This window comes from Pseudophryne corroboree, chromosome 3 (assembly GCF_028390025.1).
Source record: "Pseudophryne corroboree isolate aPseCor3 chromosome 3, aPseCor3.hap2, whole genome shotgun sequence".
NCBI classification, from domain to species: Eukaryota; Metazoa; Chordata; class Amphibia; order Anura; family Myobatrachidae; genus Pseudophryne; species Pseudophryne corroboree.
Window position 1 is genome coordinate 739,866,976 of NC_086446.1, and position 27,385 is coordinate 739,894,360.

The window sequence follows — 27,385 nt, forward strand, 5'->3', positions numbered from 1 at the left end:
TCAACGCTGCGCAGCGAACATTTTTAGCTAGCGATCAACTCGGAATGACCCCCATAGTGTAATAATCGCAACAAACAGAACCCGGGTTACGTAACCAATGGGCGTCATGTTTTACACTGCCCTGCACTGGCAGAATGGGCCTCAGAATATTGGTCACTGACTACAAATCAGAATAAACACGGATGACTGCACCAATACGGTTAAGGCACACTGTAGTGGGCACAACGCCCTCTATCTGTCAAGTTCATCTGAAGTTTGCACTGTAGAAAAGCTGACCAACCTGGTGAAATTAGGGGGGTCATTCCGAGTTGATACCAGGCTGCCAATTTTCGCAGCTCAGCGATCAGGTTACTACTGCGTATGCACCACAATGCGCACACGCATCGTACGGGTACAAACAGCATCGTTGCTGTGCATTGCTTCTAGCGACGAATCCATGCGCACAACCGATCGCAAGGAGATTGACAGAAAGAGGACGTTTATGGGTGTCAACTGACCGTTTTCTGGGAGTGGTAGGGAAAACACAGGCGTGTCCAGGCGTTTGCAGGGCGGGCGTCTGACGTCAATTCCGGGACCGGACAGGCTGAAGTGTTCGCAAGGGCTGAGTAAGTTCAGACCTACTCAGAAACTGCAAAAAAAGTTTTCGTCCCGCTCGGCTGCACATGCAATCGCACACTTGCTAAGCGAAAATACACTCCCCCATGGGCGGCGACTATACGTTTGCACGGCTGCAAAAAGTAGCTAGCGAGCGAGCGACTCGGAATGAGGGCCTAGGTCCTAATCCAAACCTGTAATGGGCTCCGGTACAGACAGGTGGGGCCACTTTATAAAACCAAATGCCTTAAATGTATCAAGAAATAGCATAACCCGCATGCCAAAGTTATTACGTGATAAAGACATGTGGGTGTCTGAAGAAATAGCAGATGTTATTCAGGAAAGAAGCCACCGTGGCAGTATAAAGAGTCTTGATGCAAGAGCCTTGCTTAGTATTTTGCATCCTTATTTACTGTGAAATAGGGAAATATGAGTCACATTTAATAAGTGGTGCCCGTATAACTAAAGTATATAAACAAGTACAGAAGGGTTGGGGCACTGGTGCCGAGAGGGGAAGGGGGGACTAATTACATAGGCCCAGGCTTGCTGGAGGGGCCTGATCATGGGGAACAGTGCCCATCGCCCCCAACCTTAACTATACTTACCTAGATCTGGGAGGCAAGTCCCTTCTCCCCCACAGTGTCATCTTCCCAGTGACAACTTCGGGAAGCTGGCACTGCACAGTGAAAGCAGAGTCTTTGCTCTCTAGTGCACGTGTCATCCCCCCCCCCCCCCCCCCCTGCTGATTTGAACGGTGACCCCCTGCAGCCATGCAATTATTTTTCTAGATGAATTTTTTAGGGGGGTGGGCCCCATATTTAGGCCACACCCCCATGCAGTACAAGGGCCTGCGCTGCTTTCTATGGCCCTGGGTGGGTGGGGCGTGTCAAGAAGTACAGGAGTGATAGGAAGAAAGTAGAGAAGGAGAACATACAGCAACGGTATTCACTAACATGTACCGAAAATATTATGCAACATTGTTAGTCCCGATATTGATTGCAAATTACTATAGGAAGAAATAGACGTTATGGTAAGAACTTACTGTTGATAACGTGATTTCTCTTATGTCCACAGGTATTCACAAGATAACATTGGGATATGCCGGAGCAACAGCGGAAATGGCACCAACACGGTCACAAGCTTTCTGGCCTCCCAGGATGCATCGGGGCTTCACCATATAATCCCGCCCACTGACTCAGTCAAATCAGTTCTTTCCACAGCGATTAGGCAGGAGCATCAGGTAGAAACCTATTTAGGCGATAAGAACACACATAGACACCCTTCCATACAAGAGGGAAGAGGTTTAGTGATTGTCTAGATCCTCAAATCAGGTGCGTCAGGGTGGGACCCCTGTGGATACCTGTGGACATAAGAGAAATCACGTTATCAACGGTAAATTCTTACCATAACGTCTATTTCTCTGGCTGGGTCCACAGGATTATCCACAGGATAACATTGGGATTCCCAAAGCCAGTTTTAGTGGTGGGGACGCTCCCGATTACACAGGAGGAACTTTCGCCCGAAGTCTGCGTCATGAGAGGCAAAAGTATCCAAGGCATAATGTCCAATGAATGTATTTATGGAAGACCATGTGGCTGCCTTACAAATCTATTCTGCTGAAGCACCAAGTGTTAATGGAAGACCATGTGCTGCCCATGAAGGACCTACCTTGCGTGTAGAGTGAGTAGAGACATTAGCCGGAGTAGGGAGATCTGCATGAGAATAAGCTTCTGATATTACCATTCGGAGCCATCTCGCCAGCGTCTGTTTACTAGCAGGCCATCCTCTTCTATGAAATCCGTAGAGGATGAAGAGAGAATCTGTTTTCCTGATGGCACTAGTACGATCTTCGTAGATTCTTAATGGTCGTCCAGCGACGCTTCTCCCGCAGAAAGTCCCGATACCTGAAAAGCTGGGGCTACAATCTCTTCATTAAGGTGCAACTTTGAAACCACCTTTGAAAGATAACCAGATCTCGTTCTGAGAACTGCTCTGTCTGGAAAAATACTTAGGAAAGGAGACTTACACGATAACGCTCCTAAATCTGACACTCTTCTGGCTGACGCCATTGCCAGTAAAAAAAAGCACTTTAGCCGTTAACCATTTAAGATCTGCTCTCTTAAGCGGTTCAAACGGAGGATCCTGGAGGAATTTAAGAACTAAATTCAAATCCCAGGGAGCTGCAGGAGGAAAAAAATCAGGATTTTGGTACTTACCGATAAATCCCTTTCTCCGATTCCACAGGGGCCACTGGAGCGTAGTTACAATGGGAAATAGTAGGCAGTAAATGGGAGCTGGCACTTTAAAATTTTCACACTGTGGCTAGCTCCTCCCCTACTATCTCCCCTCCAAGCCAGTCTACGTAAAACTGTGCCCGATGAGAGATGGAATAAACAAACCTTAAGGTAGAGGAGGTTAATGACGCCCTGTAAACCAGGATAATCCAAACTAAACCTGGAACAGAACCTGACAAAAACCAGGCTAGCCTGAACTCAACAAGCAGTCATATGGTGATCTGCAAACCTTTAAGCAAAAAACAAGGAGAAACAGCGCTGGGCGGGCGTCCAGTGGCCCCTGTGGAATCGGAGAAAGGGATTTATCGGTAAGTACCAAAATCCTGATTTCTCCTTCATCCACTAGGGGCCACTGGAGCGTAGTTACAATGGGGACGTCCCAGAGCTCCCAAAAACGGGTGGGAGAGCGCTGAGAGTCCTGTAAAAACTGCTCGGCCAAACTGTGATGCAGAGGCCGCAAAAGTGTCAAACTTGTAGAATTTGACAAAACGAATGTCGGTCTGACCAAGTAGCCGCCCGACAAAGTATTCATGGAGACCTCACGGGCAGCCGCCCACGAAGGTCTTACAACGCGCGTAAAGTGCGCTGAAAAGGAAAACGGAGGCTCCCTAGCAACTGGCAAGAAGACTGTCTGATGGTCAGATGTATCCAACGGCCCAGCGTACGCTGGGACCCCGGCTATTTAGCACGGGAGCATCATACAGAGACAAAGAAGAAAAACACTTTGTCGAATAGCCGAAGACCTCTGTAGAGAGAGTCGGCGAGCCCTGACAAGCCTTCAAAGAGGACCGAAAAAAACACTAGTGTCAGATTTATCTGAAAAATGGATATCCCCTCTGGAAGAAACGACTGCTGAGGCCGAAGCTCAGCCGGGGGAGTTGCCAATAGAGTACTCCCTGAAAAAGAGGCCGAACCTACGGTCGCTAGACTAATCTCTTTTGGAAGAAAACCGAAAAAGGCAGAGAGCTAAAATTCCGGTCATTGTGGTCTGAAGCGCAGCGGAGTCAAATCTCCCAGAGAAACCACAGATGAATGGTAACTGAAAGAAGGGGAAAAACCCCTTTTATCCTTATTATGTCCCATAAAGTTTTCCAAAAGTGGCAAAAGCGAGAAGAGGTAACAGACTTCTGAAATCGGTGCCCAGTAGGCCTAACCGAACTAGGGAACTCGTCCCTTCTGAGGTCTCGTGAACAGTCACCCGTTTAAACGAAACAAGTGTAAGATTGAACAAAGAAAAAGGACCCTGTTGAAGTAGACAGTCCAGTCGAGGTAGGAGCCCAGGCTCCTCTACTGACAACAGGTGTATCTGTATCTTCAAGTCATGCGTGGCCCAACCAGCGCCACCGAGAGGACTAGCACACAATTCCCTCATGTGTTACCGAACATGAGGTAGAAATAGAAAAGGAGGCAGGATAGAGTAACCAGAAAACTCCCCGGAGCCCTGAGAGCCTCCTCAGCTACTGCCGCCAGAGCTCACGTCCGAGAGTAGTAAAGGGTTAAAGAGTCAGTCAGAACGCCCTGAGGTCGATCCGAAATCTCCGCCCACAGCGGACCGGCTGACAAAACTCCAGGGAATGTTCCCTCACCCGGGAGTCTGACCTGGAAAGAAGATTGTTGTCCTCCGCTCAGAGAGAAATGTAGGCGACCACTCATTGCGTCGCAACTTGATTGAAGGAATAGAGTACCTGGTGCCGAGGAAGGAAAAATCCTCTGACGAACCGTGTTGAGAAACGTCTACGAGGAGCATAGATAGGATCTGTGTCGAACCAGAAGCTCCTGGAACCTCCGGATATTCCGAAGCCACCTAATGTACAGAGTGGGATAGTAGCAGTAGATTGTCCCATTAGGGAACCAACGTCACCTACTGTCCTTGAAAAAGAGTTATTGTGTGATCTTCCTGAACCCTGTGGGAGCGGAAGAGAGACCGAAAGGAAAGGACTGACAGCGAAAATGAGAATCCTGTAATGCGACTCTAAGAAAAGCCCGTCCAACGGAAATCAGTAAACAGGCATCCCTGAAGACAAGGGACACGTAAAACCCCCTTTCTTGTTCAAAACTAGCAATCACAGACTGAAAGGATTGTAAGGCCAGAATAGGCCTGGCCTAGTCAACTGGCTTCGGAACGTGAACAGAAAACAAAGGCCTGAGTACTGTTCCGATTCAAAGGATATCTGAGAAACAGGGATCAACATCCTTTTCGGTTAAAAACATATGGAGTGCCACCTGCAGTATGACTCTCTTGATTCCTGAAAAGGTTGTACAGCAAAATCTAGTCTGTAACCGCCCAATCCTTCTCAGTACTCCCCGTAGGACCACCGACATGTGCCTACCCTGGGACCCTCCAGCTGGTAGGAAGGTTTGACCTGTAGTGAGTGTATAGGATGACCTAAACTCGGACTGGACCGAGGATGTTGAACCGCTGCTTCAGCCTGTCACCCTGGCGACATAGCTTTCGTGTGTGGAGTCGAAAGCTTGAAAGGCACGGAAAGATCTAGATGAAAAACCGGTAAAGGTCTGTCCTGAAGCTGGGGCAGCAGTAGGAGAAAGAAAAGTGGACTTACCTCCAATGGTTCAAGAAATCCTGCAGATAGTTCCTTCCCCTGAACCATCTGCCCCGTAGGATTTCATGTTCACCTGTCACTGTTGCAGCCCCAGAGGTCGTCTGGTTAAGACAGCCCAAGCGAAAATGCAGGTTCCGAGTCTGCAGACGTGGAGACCTCCAAAGAAGATAAAGCAGAATCGTGATTCTGACCTGTACCAAAATATCAGTTTCCTCTGTAACCTAGAGGACAATTGGTCCACAACCTACCTGCTCCGGACAAGGTAGAACCCTGCTGCCGTATATGTGTGGATACCTGAGCAATGTTGCCTCAGGAAAACGGCAGCTTGTTGGACCGGTGATACATCGAGGGTAAACCTTGGAGAGGTTCTGATACCATTTTCCTCCTTCTGCGGGGAAAAGATAGGAAAACAAACATTGTTTTATACCTGAAATTGTGTATGCGGGTGTCTGCAAGCCGCCTACCGGAGCCTGTCCAGCTCATCCGAAACTGGACCATTTCGTCATCTGCGCCGAACCCTGATGTATCTGACGTGTCCGCCTTCTTTACCTGCAGTATCAGACAAACTGCTGTATAATGCACCTGGATATTCTGAGACACTGGTTGAGATTGCACCGAAAACAGACATCCACTGTATCCTGGGCATCTCTCGCCTCCTCCCCGAGGGGCCTTTCCACTGGTAATCTGTGAGGCTAGCAAGGTTCTTTTAGAAACCTGGAGAGGTGAAATGACGTACAAGGTCTCTGGTTAACAGTGACATTACCTGCGTAATCTGAGCTGTTCCAACAGGAGTGTCCTGCAGGTGCGTGGAGGGCTAAGCAGATGGCTCCACCGCATACTTCACACCTAAGAGGGAATTCTTTGACTATCCCAGGTGAGACAAACGAAAGGAGAAAAGGTGGGTTAAATAAACACAGCACTATGTAAGGTCTGCACTATAATGTGTAGAGACCTACACAATTCCATATAAACCTTCTAGTGAACCCGTAGCGCTGCGCTGTTCTACTGACTGAGCTATCTGTGCTCTGTTGGGATTCAAAACCCCTGTCCCCCTGTTGAGATACCCGCTACTAGCGTACTGAGCCGCAACGCTAAAAGTATCTGTTGTGGTACTTGAACCCAGGCCTCTGTGATTGGGTGTTTAGGGGATTAGTGTGCTGAGTCACACTGTTTTATATATATATATATATATATATATATATATACACAGTCCCCAAATTGCCAATAGCATTAGTACCCAGTGCCACCAAGGAATAACAAAGGGTAGGCAACACCCCGCCCTGTATGTAGCGTATCGCTAATTAAGGTGCACCAGATGTTTTCGGAGGTTCCGCTGGCTTTTGAAAATGGTGGCCAGCCTGCGAGAGGAGATGGGGGAAAGTGTTATGTGGCAAGGCGGGGCATTTTGTCGTTATAAAACATTGCGGAAGTGGTTTGTTTTACCCCCTATATCTGGCATTGTATGCATATATATCTAAATATCTATATATATATATATCTATATATATATATATATATATATATATATATATATATATATATATATATATATATATATATACACATATATACATACACCCGCACACATACAAATATCTATATACACAAACAAACACCCAACAGGGTAGATAAATACTGTGTGAAAAACTGTTATTGCACACTAGATTTAAATCCTTAATGAGCTGATCCCCAGCTCCTGTTATATAGCAGGCTCCCTGATCTACAGCCTTTTGTATGGAATGCCGGGCAGAGGACTCTCATGCAGGAAGGAATGGCTGCCAAAGTGAGATATACACAATATCTTATCTCCCTGCACAGAAAGCTAAAATCCCCCTCTGTGACCATGAGCGCTGGGAGCCGCCGCCGGGAGCCCGCTGAGCAAGCGGGAATGTCAGCCTCACCTTTTAAATGTGCTGGAGCGACCGGGGAGCGGAGGTACTGGAGCGGAGGTACTGGAGCGGCCGTGGAGCGGAAGTGCTGGAGAGGCCGGAGTACGCACTGCTGTAGCGGCCGGGGACTTGTACACGCTGCTGCAGCTGCCGCGGCCGGGGGACGGAGTGAGCCTACAGCGCGGGAGTTAGCTCCGCCCCCCCCCCGCTCCGGCGCCAATTTCAAAAATGAAACCCGCTGCACATGAAGCGGGAAGCGACTGTATCTCCCCGGCCGCCTGTATGCTGCGGCCGGGGAGCAGAGAGTGCTTAGCGCCGAACGGAGCGGGAGTTAGCTCCGCCCCCTCCACTATTGGCGCCCAATTCAAACTTTTTTATGTGTAAAAATAAGCTCTGCATAACCTGCTTGTATACTGCGGCCGGGGAGTGGAGATCGCTGAGCCCGCTTACAGAGCGGGCTGAAGCTCCCATCTAAAACCCCAAATGCGCCCTTTATACGCTCCGGTATAGGGGGCCACATATACAAATATGAAAACAGACAGTGTAACATAATAAATCATGGAAGGAGGGGGTAGAGGGGAGAGATTGTACTCACCGCTGTCCTTCCCGATACACTCCGCACTTAGCGGTGTTACACTGCTCGACAGAGCGGCCCCGACACGCGCCGCACGCAGCGGTGTCTCCTGGTGTAGCGGCCCCGACACACGCCGCACGCAGCGGTGTCCGGCCCTTTATACTCACCGCTGCCATGCTGCCGGAATCTTCTGCTGGATGGAGTGGCCGCGACACGCGCCGCACGCAGCGGTGTCCGCCAACTCAGGAGAGCTCAGTGTCTCCCTCAGCCGGGGCCCATCCCGAGCCGCACGCAGCTGCGATGGGACCCCGCCGGCAGCTCCCACGGTGCAGACTGGCAGTGGCAGAGCTGCCAGTCTGTAAGTGTAAGAAAGAAAAATAAAATAATAAAGAAAAAAAAAAAAAATTTCTTCAGCTAAACCCAAGTGAACCAGCTCACATCGGGCACTAACTAAGACTGGCTTGGAGGGGAGATAGTAGGGGAGGAGCTAGCCACAGTGTGAAAATTTTAAAGTGCCAGCTCCCATTTACTGCCTACTATTTCCCATTGTAACTACGCTCCAGTGGCCCCTAGTGGATGAAGGAGAAATAAGATTTTACTCACCGGTAAATCTATTTCTCGTAGTCCGTAGTGGATGCTGGGGACTCCGTAAGGACCATGGGGAATAGCGGCTCCGCAGGAGACTGGGCACAGCTAAGAAAGATTTAGGACTACCTGGTGTGCACTGGCTCCTCCCACTATGACCCTCCTCCAGACTTCAGTAAGGATACTGTGCCCGGAAGAGCGGACACAATAAGGAAGGATTTTGAAGCCCGGGTAAGACTCATACCAGCCACACCAATCACACCGTATAACTCGTGATAATATACCCAGTTAACAGTATGAACACAACAGAGCCTCTCAAAGGATGGCTCAACAATAACCCTTGTAGTTAACAATAACTATATACAAGTATTGCAGACAGTCCGCACTTGGGACGGGCGCCCAGCATCCACTACGGACTACGAGAAATAGATTTACCGGTGAGTAAAATCTTATTTTCTCTGACGTCCTAGTGGATGCTGGGGACTCCGTAAGGACCATGGGGATTATACCAAAGCTCCCAAACGGGCGGGAGAGTGCGGATGACTCTGCAGCACCGAATGAGAGAACTCAAGGTCCTCCTCAGCCAGGGTATCAAATTTGTAGAATTTTGCAAACGTGTTTGCCCCTGACCAAGTAGCAGCTCGGCAAAGTTGTAAAGCCGAGACCCCTCGGGCAGCCGCCCAAGAAGAGCCCACTTTCCTCGTGGAATGGGCTTTTACAGATTTAGGCTGCGGCAAGCCAGCCACCGAATGTGCAAGCTGAATTGTGCTACAAATCCAGCGAGAAATAGTCTGCTTTGAAGCAGGAGCACCCATCTTGTTTGGTGCATACAGGATAAATAGCGAGTCAGTCTTCCTGACTCCAGCCGTCCTGGAAACATACATTTTCAAGGCCCTGACTACGTCCAGTAACTTGGAGTCCTCCAAGTCCCTAGTAGCCGCAGGCACCACGATAGGTTGGTTCAAGTGAAAAGCTGATACCACCTTAGGAAGAAACTGGGGACGAGTCCTCAATTCTGCCCTATCCATATGGAAAATCAAATAGGGGCTTTTACATGACAAAGCCGCCAATTCTGACACACGCCTTGCCGAAGCCAAGGCCAAAAGCATGACCACTTTCCACGTGAGATATTTTAAATCCACGGTTTTGAGTGGCTCAAACCAATGTGACTTTAGGAAACCCAACACCACGTTGAGGTCCCACGGTGCCACTGGAGGCACAAAAGGAGGCTGAATATGCAGCACTCCCTTGACAAATGTCTGAACTTCAGGCAGTGAAGCCAGTTCTTTTTGGAAGAAAAATCGACAGAGCCGAAATCTGGACCTTAATGGAACCCAGTTTTAGGCCCATAGTCACCCCTGACTGTAGGAAGTGCAGAAATCGACCTAGCTGGAATTCCTCCGTTGGGGCCTTCCTGGCCTCACACCATGCAACATATTTTCGCCATATGCGGTGATAATGTTGTACGGTTACATCTTTTCTAGCTTTAATAAGCGTAGGAATGACTTCCTCCGGAATACCCTTTTCTTTTAGGATCCGGTGTTCAACCGCCATGCCGTTAAACGCAGCCGCGGTAAGTCTTGGTACAGACAGGGCCCCTGCAGCAGCAGGTCCTGTCTGAGCGGCAGAGGCCATGGGTCCTCTGAGATTAATTCTTGAAGTTCCGGGTACCAAGACCTTCTTGGCCAATCTGAGAATGAGAATAGTTCTTACTCCTCTTTTCTTTATTATCCTCAGTACCTTGGGTATGAGAGGAAGAGGAGGGAACACATAAACCGACCGGTACACCCACGGTGTCACTAGAGCGTCCACAGCTATCGCCTGAGGGTCTCTTGACCTGGCGCAATATTTTTCTAGCTTTTTATTTAAGCGGGACACCATCATGTCCACCTGTGGCTTTTCCCAATGGTTTACAATCAGTTGGAAGACTTCTGGATGAAGTCCCCACTCTCCCGGGTGGAGGTCGTGCCTGCTGAGGAAGTCTGCTTCCCAGTTGTCCACTCCCGGAATGAACACTGCTGACAGTGCTAACACGTGATTTTCCGCCCATCGGAGAATCCTTGTGGCTTCTGCCATCGCAGTCCTGCTTCTTGTGCCGCCCTGTCGATTTACATGGGCGACTGCCGTGATGTTGTCTGACTGGATCAGAACCGGCTGGTTTTGAAGCAGGGGCTTTGCTTGACTTAGGGCATTGTAAATGGCCCTCAGTTCCAGAACATTTATGTGTAGGGAAGTCTCCTGACTTGACCAAAGTCCTTGGAAGTTTCTTCCCCGTGTGACTGCACCCCAGCCCCGAAGGCTGGCATCCGTGGTCACCAGGACCCAGTCCTGTATGCCGAATCTGCGGCCCTCTCTGAGATGAGCACTCTGCAGCCACCACAGCAGAGACACCCTGGTCCTTGGAGACAGGGTTATCAACCGATGCATTTGAAGATGCGATCCGGACCATTGGTCCAACAGGTCCCACTGAAAAGTTCTGGCATGGAACCTGCCGAATGGAATCGCTTCGTAGGAAGCTACCATCTTTCCCAGGACTCGCGTGCAATGATGCACCGACACCTGTTTTGGTTTCAGGAGGCCTCTCACTAGAGATGACAGCTCCTTGGCTTTCTCCTCTGGGAGAAACACTTTTTTCTGGACTGTGTCCAGAATCATCCCCAGGAACAGTAGACGTGTCGCCGGAACCAGCTGAGACTTTGGAATATTCAGAATCCAACCGTGCTGGTGTAGCATCTCCTGAGATAATGCTACGCCGACCAACAACTGCTCTCTGGACCTCGCCCTTATCAGGAGATCGTCCAAGTATGGGATAATTAAAACTCCCTTTTTCCGAAGGAGTATCATCATTTCGGCCATTACCTTGGTAAGTACCCTCGGTGCCGTGGACAGGCTGAACGGCAACGTCTGGAATTGGTAATGACAATCCTGTACCACAAATCTGAGGTACTCCTGGTGAGGATGGTAAATGGGGACATGCAGGTAAGCATCCTTGATGTCCAGAGATACCATGTAATCTCCCTCTTCCAGGCTTGCAATAACCTCCCTGAGCGATTCCATCTTGAACTTGAATTTTCTTAAATATGTGTTCAAGGATTTCAAATTTAAAATGGGTCTCACCGAACCGTCCGGTTTCGGTACCACAAACATTGTGGAATAGTAACCCCGTCCTTGTTGAAGTAGGGGCACCTTGACTATCACCTGCTGGGAATACAGCTTGTGAATTGCCTCTAACACAGCCTCCCTTTCTGAAGGAGTCGTTGGTAAGGCAGATTTGAGGAAACGGCAGGGGGGGGGGGGGGGGGATGTCTCGAATTCCAGTCTGTACCCCTGAGATACCACTTGAAGGATCCAGGGATCTACCTGTGAGCGAGCCCACTGATTGCTGAAGTTTTTGAGACGGCCCCCCACCGTACCTGGCTCCGCCTGCTGAGCCCCAGCGTCATGCGGCGGACTTAGCAGAAGAAGCGGAGGAGGACTTTTGTTCCTGGGAAGTGGCTGTATGCTGCAGCTTTTTTCCCCTACCTCTGCCTCTGGGCAGAAAGGACGCGCCTCTACCCCGTCTGCTCTTTTGGGGGCGAAAGGACTGCACCTGATAATACGGTGCTCTCTTTGGTTGTGAGGGGACATGTGGCAAAAATGCTGACTTCCCAGCTGTTGCTGTGGACACTAAGTCTGAAAGACCATCCCCGAACAACTCCTCACCCTTATAAGGCAAAACTTCCATGTGCCTTTTAGAATCTGCATCACCTGTCCACTGCCGGGTCCATAACCCTCTCCTGGCACAAATGGACAGTGCACTTATTTTTGATGCCAGTCGGCAAATATCCCTCTGTGCATCTCTTATGTAAAAGACAGCGTCTTTAATATGCTCTACGTTTAGCAATATAGTGTCCCTGTCTAGGGTGTCAATGTTTTCTGACAGGGAGTCTGACCATGCAGCTGCAGCACTGCACATCCATGCTGAGGCAATAGCTGGTCTCAGTATAATACCAGTGTGTGTATATATAGCTTTCTGGAGAGCCTCCTGCTTTCTGTCAGCAGGTTCCTTTAGGGCGGCCGTATCCTGGGACGGCAGTGCCACCTTTTTTGATAAGCGCGTAAGTGCTTTATCCACCCTAGGGGGTGTTTCCCAACGTGACCTATCCTCTGGCGGGAAAGGATACGCCATTAGTAATTTTTTTGAAATTACCAATTTTTTATCGGGGGAAGCCCACGCTAGTTCACACACTTCATTCAATTCTTCAGAAGGGGGAAAAACTACTGGTAGTTTTTTCTCCCCAAACATAATACCCTTTTTAGTGGTACCTGGGGTCACCTCAGAAATGTGTAAAACATTTTTCATTGCCTCAATCATATAACGAGTGGCCCTATTGGACATTACATTAGTCTCTTCGTCGTCGACACTGGTATCAGTATCCGTGTCGACATCTGTGTCTGCCATCTGAGGTAGCGGGCGTTTTAGAGCCCCTGATGACTTTTGAGACGTCTGGGCAGGCACGGGTTGAGAAGCCGGCTGCCCCGCATTTGGCATGTCGTCAAATTTTTTATGTAAGGAGTCGACACTTTCGCGTAATTCCTTCCACAAGTCCATCCACTCCGGTGTCTGCCCCGCAGGGGGTGACAACACATTTATAGGCACCTGCTCCTCCTCCACATAAGTCTCCTCATCAAACATGTCGACACAGCCGTACCGACACACCGCACACACACAGGGAATGCTCTGACAGAAGACAGGACCCCACAAAGCCCTTTGGGGAGACAGAGAGAGAGTATGCCAGCACACACCAGAGCGCTATATAAATCAGGGATTAACTAAATTATATCCCCTTATAGCTGCTATATGTATATTGCGCCTAAATTTAGTGCCCCCCCTCTTTTTTACCCTTTTCTGTAGTGTAGACTGCAGGGGAGAGCCAGGGAGCTTCCTTCCAGCGGAGCTGTGAGGGAGAAATGGCGCCAGTGTGCTGAGGGAGATAGCTCCGCCCCTTTTTCGGCTGACTTTTCTCCCGCTTTTTTATGGATTCTGGCAGGGGTATTTATCACATATATAGCCTCTGAGGCTATATATTGTGATATATTTGCCAGCCAAGGTGTATTTATTGCTTCTCAGGGCACCCCCCCCCCAGCGCCCTGCACCCTCAGTGACCGGAGTGTGAAGTGTGTATGAGGAGCAATGGCGCACAGCTGCAGTGCTGTGCGCTACCTTGGTGAAGACTGATGTCTTCTGCCGCCGATTTTCCGGATTCTTCTTGCTTCTGGCTCTGTAAGGGGGCCGGCGGCGCGGCTCCGGGACTGAACACCAATGGCCGGTTCCATGCGGTCGATCCCTCTGGAGCTAATGGTGTCCAGTAGCCTAAGAAGCCCAAGCTACCACCAGTTAGGTAGGTTCGCTTCTTCTCCCCTTAGTCCCTCGCTGCAGTGAGTCTGTTGCCAGCAGATCTCACTGTAAAATAAAAAACCTAAAATATACTTTCTATCTAGGAGCTCAGGAGAGCCCCTAGTGTGCATCCAGCTCAGCCGGGCACAGGATTCTAACTGAAGTCTGGAGGAGGGTCATAGTGGGAGGAGCCAGTGCACACCAGGTAGTCCTAAATCTTTCTTAGCTGTGCCCAGTCTCCTGCAGAGCCGCTATTCCCCATGGTCCTTACGGAGTCCCCAGCATCCACTAGGACGTCAGAGAAATGGAGGTTGAATATGTACAACTCCCTGAAAGAAAGTACGTACATCCTGTAAATCAGCAATCTTTCGCTGAAACCATACAGTTAACGCTGATACTTGAACTCTCAAGGAAGCTACTTTCAAACCTTTATCCAATCCTGCTTGAAGGAAATCCAAAATCCTGGATACTTTAAAAGATCTTGGATTCAAACTTTTTCCAGTACACCAATGAATATAGGCTTGCCATATTCTATGATACACACGAGCTGAAGAAGGCTTTCTTGCTCTAAGCATAGTTTGGATTACTTGTTTTGAAAATCCTCTAGCTTCTAAGATAGAGGTTTCAACAGCCACGCCGTCAAAGACAGACAATCCAGATGGCTGTGCCAACAAGGACCCTGCATTAGCAGATCTGGACGTTGAGGGAGCAGTATTGGTGCTTCCACGGACATCCTCAGAAGATCTGTGTACCAATGCCTTCTTGGCCAAGCTGGAGCTATTAGAATTATTGCTCCCTTTGCTTGCTTTATTTTTTTCACTACTCTGGGTAACAGAGATATTGGAGGGAACAGATACACCATACGAAATTTCCATTTCACTGACAGTGCGTCTACAAGGACCGCTCTGGGATCCTTTGTTCTCGATCCGTACTTCGGAACTTTGTTGTTTTGACGAGACGCCATAAGGTCTATCTCTGGTAGACCCCATCTGTTCACCAGTGTCTGAAACACTTCTGGGTGTAATGCCCATTCGGTTTCCTGAATGGTGTGTCGACTGAGAAAATCCGCTTCCCAGTTCAGTACGGTATCCGTTCACATGGTCGACCATGTTATGGTCGACAGTCATTAGGTCGACCACTATTGGTCGACATTGACATGGTCGACACATGCAAATGGTCGACACATGAAAGGTCGACATATGAAAAGGTCGACATGAGTTTTTAAACTTTTTTTTCTTTTGGGGAACTTTTCCATACTTTACGATCCACATGGACTACGATTGGAACGGTAAAGTGTGCCGAGCGAAGCGGTAGCGGAGCGAAGGCACCATGCCCGAAGCATGGCGAGCGAAGCGAGTCATGCGAGGGGACGCGGTGCACTAATTGGGGTTCCCAGTCACTTTACGCAAAAAACGATACCAAAAAAAGTTAAAAAACTCATGTCGACCTTTTCATATGTCGACCATTTTCATGTGTCGACCATGTGTCCATGTCGACCATGTCAATGTCGACCTATAGTGGTCGACCTAATGACTGTCGACCATAACATGGTAGACCATTCATACCGGAACCGTTCAGTACACCTGGGACAAACACTGCTGACATGTTAGAATGGGAGTTACTTCCTCCATCAATCTTTTGCTGTGAGTTCCTCCTTGATGATTGAGGTACGCTACTGCTGTCGCATTGTCTGAGCGAATCTGGACCGGTCTTCCTTGCAGACTGTCCTTTGCCTGAACTAGAGCCATATTAATGGCCCTTATTTCCAACAGATTTATTGGCAGGCGACTTTCCCTTGCAGTCCATTTTCCCTGGAACCAAAGGCTTCCAAGTACCGCGCCCCAGCCTTGCAGGCTGGCATCCTTTGTCAGGACTTGCCATTCTTTTATCCAAAAGGGTCTCCCCTTGTTTAAATGGTCTGTCTGTAGCCACCACGCTAGAGACCTTTTTACGTTTACTGGAAACTTTATCATCTGCTTTTTTATTGTCTGATGATTTCCGCTCCATGTGGTCAGAATAAGGTGCTGTAATGGTCTGGAGTGGAATTGCGCATATTCCACCATGTCGAAGGTTGATACCATCAGACCCAACAGTCGCACTGCTGCATGGACTGACATTGTCTGAGTTTGCAACGCTTCCTGAGTCATGACCTGCACCTTGACCATCTTTTTCTCTGGTAAGAAAACGCTCTGTAGGTCTGAATCCAATATGGCCCCCAAATGGACCATCCGCTGTGACGGATTCAGAGACGACTTTTCCCAATTTATGAGCCACCCGTGTCTCTGTAAACAAACTATTGTCTGTTGAAGATGGCTCAAAAGTAACTCCTGCGAATCTGCTAGGATTAACAGGTCGTCGAGGTATGGGAATATTCTTATCCCCTGCTTGCGGAGATAAGACGCCATAACCACCATAATCTTGGTAAACACCCTGGGTGCTGTTGCTAGCCCGAAGGGCAAGGCTTGGAACTGGAAGTGTTCCTGAAGGGAGGCGTGGCTTGACACACCATGGTGTAGGCAGCTTCCTGCCAGAGCTCCTGCTAATATCCTGATCTATCTCCTGTTTCTCTGGTGTTCTGTGGCTGAAAATTTCTGCAAGAGTGCAGTACCCCCCTCTGCTCCTGCAGTGTGAATTTGGGGATCCTCAGTGCCAAGAGTCCTAACTTACTAGCTGGTGAAGTCTGTGACTGGATCCGGAGGCAGACTCTGCTCTCAGTGTGGCTGTTGCTCCTTCTGCAGCTCTGCCCTCACTCAGCTGCTGGGGCCAGTGTGCTCTGCAGAGGTTTTGGTGGCAGTATCCTGTGGATTTCTGTGCCCTGTCTCCAGCTTTGTCATAATGTGCAAATTCTACCACAACTCTGTAGCTGGCGAGCAGGATGGCTTTGCTTCTATGTGCTTTTATCCTGATTCAGTGCAGCAGCTCTCAGGGCCCCTTAGTGAGACTTTATCTGCACCACTTACTATTACACTACAGCAGGTGCTTACCGCTGTGGGTTCTTCCGAGCAACGAATTACTAATAGACTGGAGGGATGACCTTACGCATATTCACCGTGAACTACGGCTGGTGATGGCGGGTGTGGATCCTCCAGCGGCCTCTGTTTCTTTAGTGGTGATTCCATGGTCCCGCGTGAAGATTCAATCTGCAGTCACACAGAGGGGCAGATGTATTAACCTGGAGAAGGCATAAGGAAGTGATAAACCAGTGATATGTGTAAGGTGGTAAAGGCACCAGCCAATCAGATCCTAACTGTTAATTTACATATTAGAGCTGATTGGCTGGTGTGTTTATCACCTTGCACATATCATTAGTTTATCACTTCCTTATGCCTTCTCCAGGTTAATACATCTGCCCCAGAGTCACTTATCCAATGAAGAGGGAGAATGGCGACGTAACATCCTCCAGTTTGCTGGCAGTCCGCGAGAGGGAATGGCTTTCCGCTCTAATATTTATTTGGAACAGTGGCTCTGTGTAACCCGTGGATGGAGGTTTTTGCCCCTAATCCGGTTTTCTTCAGCTGCCACTTGTCCCTATACGTATATTTTGACACAGCTGTGTGTGACAGCTGACGGCCCAGTTTATCCTTCTGCCCACTCTCGAGGGACTGTCATTTGGCTGGATTACTTTGTTCCAGGGTGGACTCATCCTCCGGACTGATTTTGCTTACCTTGGGACTGGGAACCATTTCACTGGCTGCTGAGACCCTTACTGTGCTCTGCTCTGTATACGGATTCTCGTTAGCTACTGCGTCACTTTATATTGTTTGTATACCCTTGCAAAGCTCCAGTTGTGTTATACTACTATTCTTGTGCTCATTCTAAATAATTATTTGCATACAACTAATTATTTTCCAGGAGAATTCTGCTCTAATGTTTAATTTAGTGTTATTGTCACTTATATAGATATTCGTCTGTTTTCCGGCTCAGTGCATTTTTCACTATTTTGCAGGAGCAACTTCCCATATATAGGTTGTGGTCATTTATTTTAATGTCGCAGTCACTTCTCTTTATATTATGTCTGTTCTTTACACTCCGTTATCTTGGTATTTGCATAATACTTTACTATTCTATGGGTATAACCTGCTCTATTTAGTTTATGGTCTTTTATTTAGTTGCCCCTTTCATTTACAGTATATCGTGTGCTTATCCTGTAGCTACAGTTTTGTTGTTCTGCCATCCTCGTGCTCAGTATAGCTAAATATTTGCGTGCAACACTTACTTTCCGAGAGAATCCTGTTCTAACTGGTGTATGGCCCTTTATATAGTGTTACATTAGTATTATGCCTGTTTTACAGCTCCTTGTATCTAAGAACTTGTGCACTTTTTACCATTTTGTCGGAGAAGCTTGACATAATTAGTCTGTGGTCGCTTGTTTTAGTTCCACAGCCATTTATATTTATATTCTGTCTTTAACCTCAGCTAACTCAGTATTTGCATACTACTTTACTATTCTGCGGGTATAACCTGCTCCACTTAGTTTATGGCCATTTATTTTAGCTGCCCCTGTCAATTATATGGTATAACTTATCCTGTGTTATGGGGTTGGGGGGTGGAGGGATGTTAGGCATTTAGGTGTAGTGTAGTTAGGGATGGGGTTCTTATGGGGATCCAGGTATGCCTAGGCTGGGGTTAGGTTATACAGGGAGGGGGTTTCTTGGGAGGTTTGCTTTGGGTGTCTTTATTTTATTTTGTGTATTTGTAGGTTAGGGTATATGGGGTGGGGGGGGATGGGGGAAATATGAGGCTTTTTGTTTTGATATTCTGATGGATGCAAGTTATTTATATTTTCATTTATGGTATGTCACCTATGCCCTATTATAAATCTGGTTCTCTCATGTGTACACCCGAATGGCGCCTTCGGGTGGCGATTAAGTTATCAGTGTTTGATTTGGGGTATTCTGTATGTCATTGTTTTTACTATATTCTGCTATTGTTTCATTTCTGATGTCCGATGGCTTGGTGGCTAATCTTTATTTTGTCATTTATACACTGTTTATGCCCTCCTGTATTATTCCTCATGTTTGCCTTACAATTCATATGCCTCTTTAATGTCTGGGTGTAACTTTTTAAATTTCCAATAAAAATTACACAATAAAAAAAAAAAACAACAAGAATTTACTCACCGGTAATTCTATTTCTCGTAGTCCGTAGTGGATGCTGGGGACTCCGTAAGGACCATGGGGAATAGACGGCTCAGCAGGAGACTGGGCACATCTAAAGAAAGATTTAGGACTATCTGGTGTGCACTGGCTCCTCCCCCTATGACCCTCCTCCAAGCCTCAGTTAGGAACTGTGCCCGGAAGAGCTGACACAATAAGGAAGGATTTTTGAATCCCAGGTAAGACTCATACCAGCCACACCAATCACACCATATAACACGTGAGAGGAACCCCGGTTAACAGTATGATAACAAATGGAGCCTCTGAAGAGATGGCTCACAACAAAACCCGATTTTTGTAACAATAACTATGTACAGGTATTGCAGACAATCCGCACTTGGGATGGGCGCCCAGCATCCACTACGGACTACGAGAAATAGAATTACCGGTGAGTAAATTCTTATTTTCTCTGACGTCCTAGTGGATGCTGGGGACTCCGTAAGGACCATGGGGATTATACCAAAGCTCCCAAACGGGCGGGAGAGTGCGGATGACTCTGCAGCACCGAATGAGAGAATTCCAGGTCCTCCTCAGCCAGGGTATCAAATTTGTAGAATTTTGCAAACGTGTTTGCCCCCGACCAAGTAGCTGCTCGGCAAAGTTGTAAAGCCGAGACCCCTCGGGCAGCCGCCCAAGATGAGCCCACCTTCCGTGTGGAATGGGCTTTTACAGATTTAGGCTGCGGTAAGCCTACCGCAGAATGCGCCAGCTGAATAGTGCTACATATCCAGCGCGCAATAGACTGCTTAGAAGAGGAGCACCCAGCTTGGTGGGTGCATACAGGATAAACAGCGAGTCAGTCTTTCTGACTCCAGCCGTCCTGGAAATATAAATTTTTAGGGCCCTGACTACGTCCAGCAACTTGGAATCCTCCAAGTCCATAGTAGCCGCAGGCACCACAATAGGTTGGTTCAAGTGAAAAGCTGAGACCACCTTTGGGAGAAACTGAGGACGAGTCCTCAATTCTGCCCTATCCATATGGAAAATCAGATAAGGGCTTTTACAAGACAAAGCCGCCAATTCTGAAACCCGCCTGGCCGACGCCAAGGCCAACAGCATGACCACTTTCCACGTGAGATATTTTAATTCCACAGTCTTAAGTGGTTCGAACCAATGTGATTTCAGGAATGCCAAAACCACATTGAGATCCCAAGGTGCCACTGGGGGCACAAAAGGAGGCTGAATATGCAGTACTCCTTTGACAAAAGTCTGAACTTCGGGCAGTGAAGCCAGTTCTTTTTGGAAGAAAATCGACAGAGCCGAAATCTGGACCTTTATGGACCCCAATTTGAGGCCCAACGTCACCCCTGCTTGCAGGAAGTGCAGGAATCGACCCAGTTGAAATTCCTCCGTCGGGGCCTTCATGGCCTCACACCAAGCAACATATTTTCGCCAAATGCGGTGATAATGTCTTGCGGTGACATCCTTCCTGGCTTTGATCAGGGTAGGGATGACTTCCTCCGGAATACCCTTTTCCTTGAGGATCCGGTGTTCAACCGCCATGCCGTCAAACGCAGCCGCGGTAAGTCTTGGAACAGACAGGGTCCCTGCTGCAGCAGGTCTCGTCTGAGCGGCAGAGGCCAAGGGTCCTCTGTAAGCATCTCTTGAAGTTCCGGGTACCAAGCTCTTCTTGGCCAATCCGGAACCACGAGTATGGTTTTCACTCCTCGCCTTCGTATTATTCTCAGTACCTTGGGTATGAGAGGTAGAAGAGGAAACACATAAACCGACTGGTACACCCATGGTGTCACTAGAGCGTCCACCGCTATCGCCTGAGGGTCTCTTGACCGGGCGCAATATCTTTTCAACTTCTTGTTGAGGCGGGACGCCATCATGTCTACCTGTGGCTTTTCCCACCGGTTGACCAGCATTTGGAAGACTTCTGGATGAAGTCCCCATTCTCCCGGGTGGAGGTCGTGCCTGCTGAGGAAGTCTGCTTCCCAGTTGTCCACTCCCGGAATGAACACTGCCGTCAGTGCTAACACATGATTCTCTGCCCATCTGAGAATCCTTGTGGCTTCTGCCATCGCCATCCTGCTTCTCGTGCCGCCCTGTCTGTTTACATGGGCGACCGCCGTGATGTTGTCTGACTGGATCAGTACCGGCTGGTTTTGAAGCAGGGGTCTTGCCTGGCTTAGGGCATTGTAAATGGCCCTTAGCTCCAGGATATTTATGTGAAGAGAAATCTCCTGATTTGACCACAGTCCTTGGAAATTTCTTCCCTTTGTGACTGCCCCCCAGCCCCGAAGGCTGGCATCCGTGGTCACCAGGACCCAGTCCTGTATTCCGAATCTGCGGCCCTCTAGTAGATGAGCCCTCTGCAGCCACCACAGCAGCGACACCCTGGTTCTGGCCGATAGGGTTATCTGCTGTTGCATCTGGAGATGGGACCCGGACCATTTGTCCAACAGGTCCCACTGGAACGTCCTTGCGTGGAACCTTCCGAATGGAATTGCTTCGTACGAAGCTACCATTTTTCCCAGGACTCGTGTGCATTGATGTACCGACACTTTTCCTGGTTTTAGGATGTCTCTGACCAGAGATGACAATTCCTCGGCTTTTTCCAGTGGAAGAAACACTCTTTTCTGGTCTGTGTCCAGAATCATTCCCAGGAACAGAAGACGTGTCGTCGGGACCAGCTGTGACTTTGGAATATTGAGAATCCAGCCGTGCTGTTGTAGCACTTCCTGAGAAAGTGCCACCCCCACTATCAACTGTTCTTTGGACCTCGCCTTTATCAGGAGATCGTCCAAGTACGGGATAATTAAAACTCCCTTCTTGCGAAGGAGTATCATCATTTCGGCCATTACCTTGGTAAAGACCCTCGGTGCCGTGGATAACCCAAACGGCAGCGTCTGGAACTGATAGTGACAGTCCTGTACCACAAATCTGAGGTACTCCTGGTGCGGAGGGTAAATGGGGACATGCAGGTACGCATCCTTGATGTCCAGGGATACCATGTAATCCCCCTCCTCCAGGCTCGCAATAACCGCCCTGAGCGATTCCATCTTGAACTTGAACCTTTTGATATAAGTGTTCAAGGCTTTTAAATTTAAGATGGGTCTCACCGAACCGTCCGGTTTCGATACCACAAACATTGTGGAGTAGTAACCCTTTCCTTGCTGAAGGAGGGGTACCTTGACGATCACTTTCTGTGAATACAGTTTTTGAATAGCCACCAACACTGCCTCCCTGGCAGAGGGAGTTGCCGGCAAGGCAGATTTTAGGAAACGGCGGGGGGGAGACGTCTCGAATTCCAGCCTGTACCCCTGAGATACTACTTGAAGGACCCAGGGATCCACTTGTGAGAGAGCCCACTGTGTGCTGAAAAACCTGAGACGTGCCCCCACCGTTCCCGATTCCGCCTGAGCAGCCCCAGCGTCATGCTGTGGACTTACCGGACGCAGGGGAGGACTTCTGCTCCTGGGAACTAGCTGTGTGCTGCAGCTTTTTCCCCCTTCCTCTGCCCCTCGGCAGAAAGGATGAGCCTCTAGCCCGCTTATTTTTCTGGGGCCGAAAGGACTGTACCTGATAATACGGTGCTTTCTTTTGCTGTGGGGTAGCCTGTGGCAAAAAAGTCGATTTCCCAGCAGTAGCTGTGGAAACGAGGTCTGAAAGACCTTCCCCAAAAAGTTCCACCCCTTTATAGGGTAAAACTTCCATGTGCCGCTTGGAGTCTGCATCACCTGACCATTGCCTAGTCCATAACCCCCGTCTGGCGGCAATGGACATAGCGCTTATTTTTGATGCCAGCCGGCAAATATCCCTCTGTGCATCACGCATGTATAAGACCGCGTCTTTTATATGGTCAATCGTTAGCAAAATATTGTCCCTATCCATGGTATCAATGTTTTCCGACAGGGAGTCTGACCACGCAGCAGCAGCACTGCACATCCAAGCTGATGCAATAGCGGGTCTCAATATAATGCCAGTGTGTGTGTATATAGCTTTTAGGGTACTTTCCAGCTTTCTATCAGCAGGTTCTTTTAGGGCGGCCGTATCCGGAGACGGTAGTGCCACCTTCTTTGATAAGCGTGTCAGCGCTTTATCTACCCTAGGGGGTGATTCCCAGCGTGACCTATCCTCTGGCGGGAAAGGGTACGCAGCCATTAACCGTTTAGAAATGATCAATTTCTTATCTGGGGAAGTCCACGCTTCCTCACACACCTCGTTTAATTTGTCAGATGCAGGAAAAACTACTGGTAGTTTTTTCTCACCAGACATAATACCCTTTTTTGTGGTACCTGGGGTATCATCAGAAATGTGTAATACATTTTTCATAGCCTCAATCATATAACGGGTGGATCTATTGGAGGGTACACTCGTCTCATCATCGTCGACACTGGAGTCGGTATCCGTGTCGACATCTGTCATCTGAGGTAGCGGGCGTTTTATAGCCCCTGATGACATTTGAGACGCTTGGACAGGCACAAGCTGAGTAGCCGGCTGTCCTATGTCGTCAAACCTTTTATGTAAGGAGCTGACACTGTCACGTAATTCCTTCCATAAGTCCATCCACACTGGTGTCGACCCCGCAGGGGGTGACATCACATTCACAGGCATTTGCTCCGCCTCCACATCATTATCCTCATGACACACAGCAGACACACAGGGAATGCTCTTACAGAGGACAGGACCCCACAAAGCCCTTTGGGGAGACAGAGGGAGAGTATGCCAGCACACACCAGGGCGCTATATAACACAGGGATATCACTATACAGAGTGTTTTCCCCTATAGCTGCCCATAATATATATATATATATATATATATATATATATATATATATATATATATATATATATATATATATATATATATATATATATATATATATATATATATATATATAAATAGGGTAATGAGGCGGCACTCCGGAGACTTTTCAAAAGTTTTAATCAGGTGATCTACGTTTCGGGGACACAGCCCCTTCGTCATCCTGACGAAGGGGCTGTGTCCCCGAAACGTAGATCACCTGATTAAAACTTTTGAAAAGTCTCCGGAGTGCCGCCTCATTACCCTATTTGTATGACGGAGGACTCTCTCCACGAGGAGGGCACCAGGAGCAGTTGTTGCTGGCGGAGGGGACCGCAGGAGTGCCGGGTCATTGCGCAGGTTATATATATATATATATATATTGCGCCTAAATTGTGCCCCCCCTCTCTTTTTTACCCTTTCTGTAGTGCAGGACTGCAGGGGAGAGCCAGGGAGCTTCCTTCCAGCGAAGCTGTGAGGGAATAATGTCGCCAGTGTGCTGAGGGAGTTGGCTCCGCCCCTTTTTTGGCGGGTTTTCTCCCGCTATTTTATTGTTTATGGCAGGGGTTAATATACATCTATATAGCCTCTGGGGCTATATATGGTGTTAGTTTTGCCAGCCAAGGTGTTATTATTGCTGCTCAGGGCGCCCCCCCCAGCGCCCTGCACCCATCAGTGACCGCAGTGTGTGGTGTGCATGAGGAGCAATGGCGCACAGGTGCAGTGCTGTGCGCTACCTTGGAGAAGACAGAAGTCTTCAGCCGCCGATTTTCCGGACCACCTTCTTGTTTCTGGCTCTGTAAGGGGGACGGCGGCGCGGCTCCGGGAACGGACGACGAGGTCGGGTCCTGTGTTCGATCCCTCTGGAGCTAATGGTGTCCAGTAGCCTAAGAAGCCCAAGCTACCACCACTTAGGTAGGTTCGCTTCTTCTCCCCTTAGTCCCTCGTTGCAGTGAGCCTGTTGCCAGCAGGTCTCACTGAAAATAAAAAAACCTAAACTATACTTTCTTCTAGGAGCTCAGGAGAGCCCCTAGTGTGCATCCAGCTCAGCCGGGCACAGAAATCTAATTGAGGCTTGGAGGAGGGTCATAGGGGGAGGAGCCAGTGCACACCAGATAGTCCTAAATCTTTCTTTAGATGTGCCCAGTCTCCTGCGGAGCCGTCTATTCCCCATGGTCCTTACGGAGTCCCCAGCATCCACTAGGACGTCAGAGAAAAAAAATGTTCCTGAAGGATGGCAAACCTGAGGTAGCACTGATGAGACAGTGCTATAGGCACATGTAGGTAAGCATCCTGTACATCCAGAGATACTCTGTAATCTCCCGGTTCCATAGCCAACATTATGGAGCGTAATGTCTCCATGTGGAACCTTGGAATCCAAATGTATTTGTTTAACATTTTCAGATTGAGAATTGGTCGATATGACTCATTTGGCTTCTGGATTAGAAATAGATTGGAGTAAAACCCCTGTCCCTTTTGTGATGGAGGTACTGGAACAATCACACAAGACTGTACTAATTTTTGGACTGCTTCTTGCAGGGCATTGGCCTTCGACTCTATACGAGACGGGCTGGTGCAAAAAAAATCTTTGAGGAGGCTGTCTCCTGAATGGGAACCCATACCCCTGAGATACCACCTCTGCACCCAAGCATCTGTTGTCGACTGTTGCCATATGTGTGCAAAATGAAGGAGTCGGCCCCCAACCCTGGAATCCTCCAGGCGGAGGCCCGTCTCTTCAGGCTGATGGTTTCTGTTCAGGCTTGGAAGCTGGCTTTCTACTAGCCCATTGCTTCCTACCCCTGGCCGATCTATTGGACTGGGGCAGCTTCGACTCCTCTTTAGCTTTCGCTTTGCTTTGCCACCACAATGAGCGAAACTTTGAACCCTTAGTCTTAGGGTTATAAGTAGCCGGAAATCTGACCTTTTTTGATTCAGCCTCTGATTCTAGGATATCAGATAATGGTTTCCCAAACAATATATTACCAATGAAAGGCAATGCTTCCAATTCTTTCTTGGATTCCGCATCTGCTTTCCAGGTACGTAGTCAAACTGCTCTACGAGCGGCTATTGTCAAGGCTGAAGCTTTAGAAGCAACCGTACCCATATCAATTGCTGCTTCTTCTAAGTATTGGGCAGATTGTCTTAAACAGCTTAAAAGATCCACTTGCTCCCTATTAGGAGAAGAGAGGCCTTTCTATAGTTCCTCTATCCATTCGCCCATTGCCTTTGCTACCCAGGCCGAAGCCATAGCAGGTCTTACCACTGCTCCTACTAGAGAAAATACATTTTTCAAGAAGCTATCTACCCTTCTGTCTGTGACATAATTTAGTGAGGTAGATGACAGTGGTAAAGCAGATTTATGCACAAGTCGCAGCACATCTGCATCTACTTTTGGAGGAACTTCTCTTTTCGAACAATCCACAGCTGGAAATGGATAATAAGAATTCCATCTTTTCGGAATCTTATACTTTTTACTGGACATCGCCCAAGATTCATCCATCATTTCCGTCAGCTCATCTGACGCTGGGAATTCAGTTTTAACTGTCTTTGTTCGTTTAAACACAGGTGCTTTAGATTTTGACACTGTCTTGGCTGGCTCTTCCAAGGAGAGATCAGACTTCACAGCGTCAATAAGTTCAGCTACATCCTCTGAACTAAAACTCTGCCACTGATCATCATACGGAGTATTTGAATATACTGTATCATCATCTGTTGTATCATCTTGTGTAGTCTGCCACATAGACGTATCTGTCTTAGTCTTACCTGTCCCTTGGTTACTTCTAGAGGCTACTGGAACCAAGCCGTAGGAAGGGAGCTGCATGTATGGGTTAGTGTAACCTAACCCCTGGGGTGGCACTACCGGAGTTAACCTGTCCGCTATTGAAGACAAAGTCTTTGCGAACATATTCCATGGTGGCTCTGTTGGTTGTTGAACCAAATCCTGTTTCTTACTTTGCTGAAAAGCAAAACAGTTCGCACACAACCCCTCATAAGTGACCAGCTGGTTCATACCAATTAATCCTGTCTTACAAGATAAGCATGTTAGGGATGTAGGAGTGCCTGATAAATTCTCGTCGTCACTTTTGCCGCTCACATACATGGTAAAAATCTGTTAATGACTACACAATTTGTGACTGAAAATCACCTATATATGGATATATAGAAGTGAGATCAATCTGACCACAACCGTGCACCTGATATGAAGGTCAGAACAGGACTGACGACATAAAAAAGTCAGCACACATACTAGCAGTCAGTCACGTTAAGGCATTAGACATTGTCATATGAGAATACAACCCCCATAACAACTTACAAGTAAGTAGGAAAATTGTACTTCTGTTTTAACTGGTCTTTTTCAACATAACATGTAGAAACCACAGTAATACACAGATCTCATATGCAATATGTACTAAAATTAACAATTCATACTAACAAGTAGAGAGAATTTTAGTACTGTATACCCTTCCTCCGTACAGCGGGATACAGGGAGACTCACCACACTTCCATATCCAAACAAATACGCTCGCAAGACGCTGACTGGATTCAGACGCTACTGGTGTACACTGCCGTTCGGATAACTGATGGAAGACACGGACGCTCAC

At 48.2% G+C, this 27,385-nt stretch overlaps 1 protein-coding gene across 5 annotated transcripts in view; it reads right to left on the reverse strand.

The window, feature by feature from the left end:
- Positions 1–27,385, reverse strand: part of CUTC (cutC copper transporter) — a 60,287-nt gene that overhangs the window by 19,474 nt on the left and 13,428 nt on the right. The window lies entirely within an intron of this gene.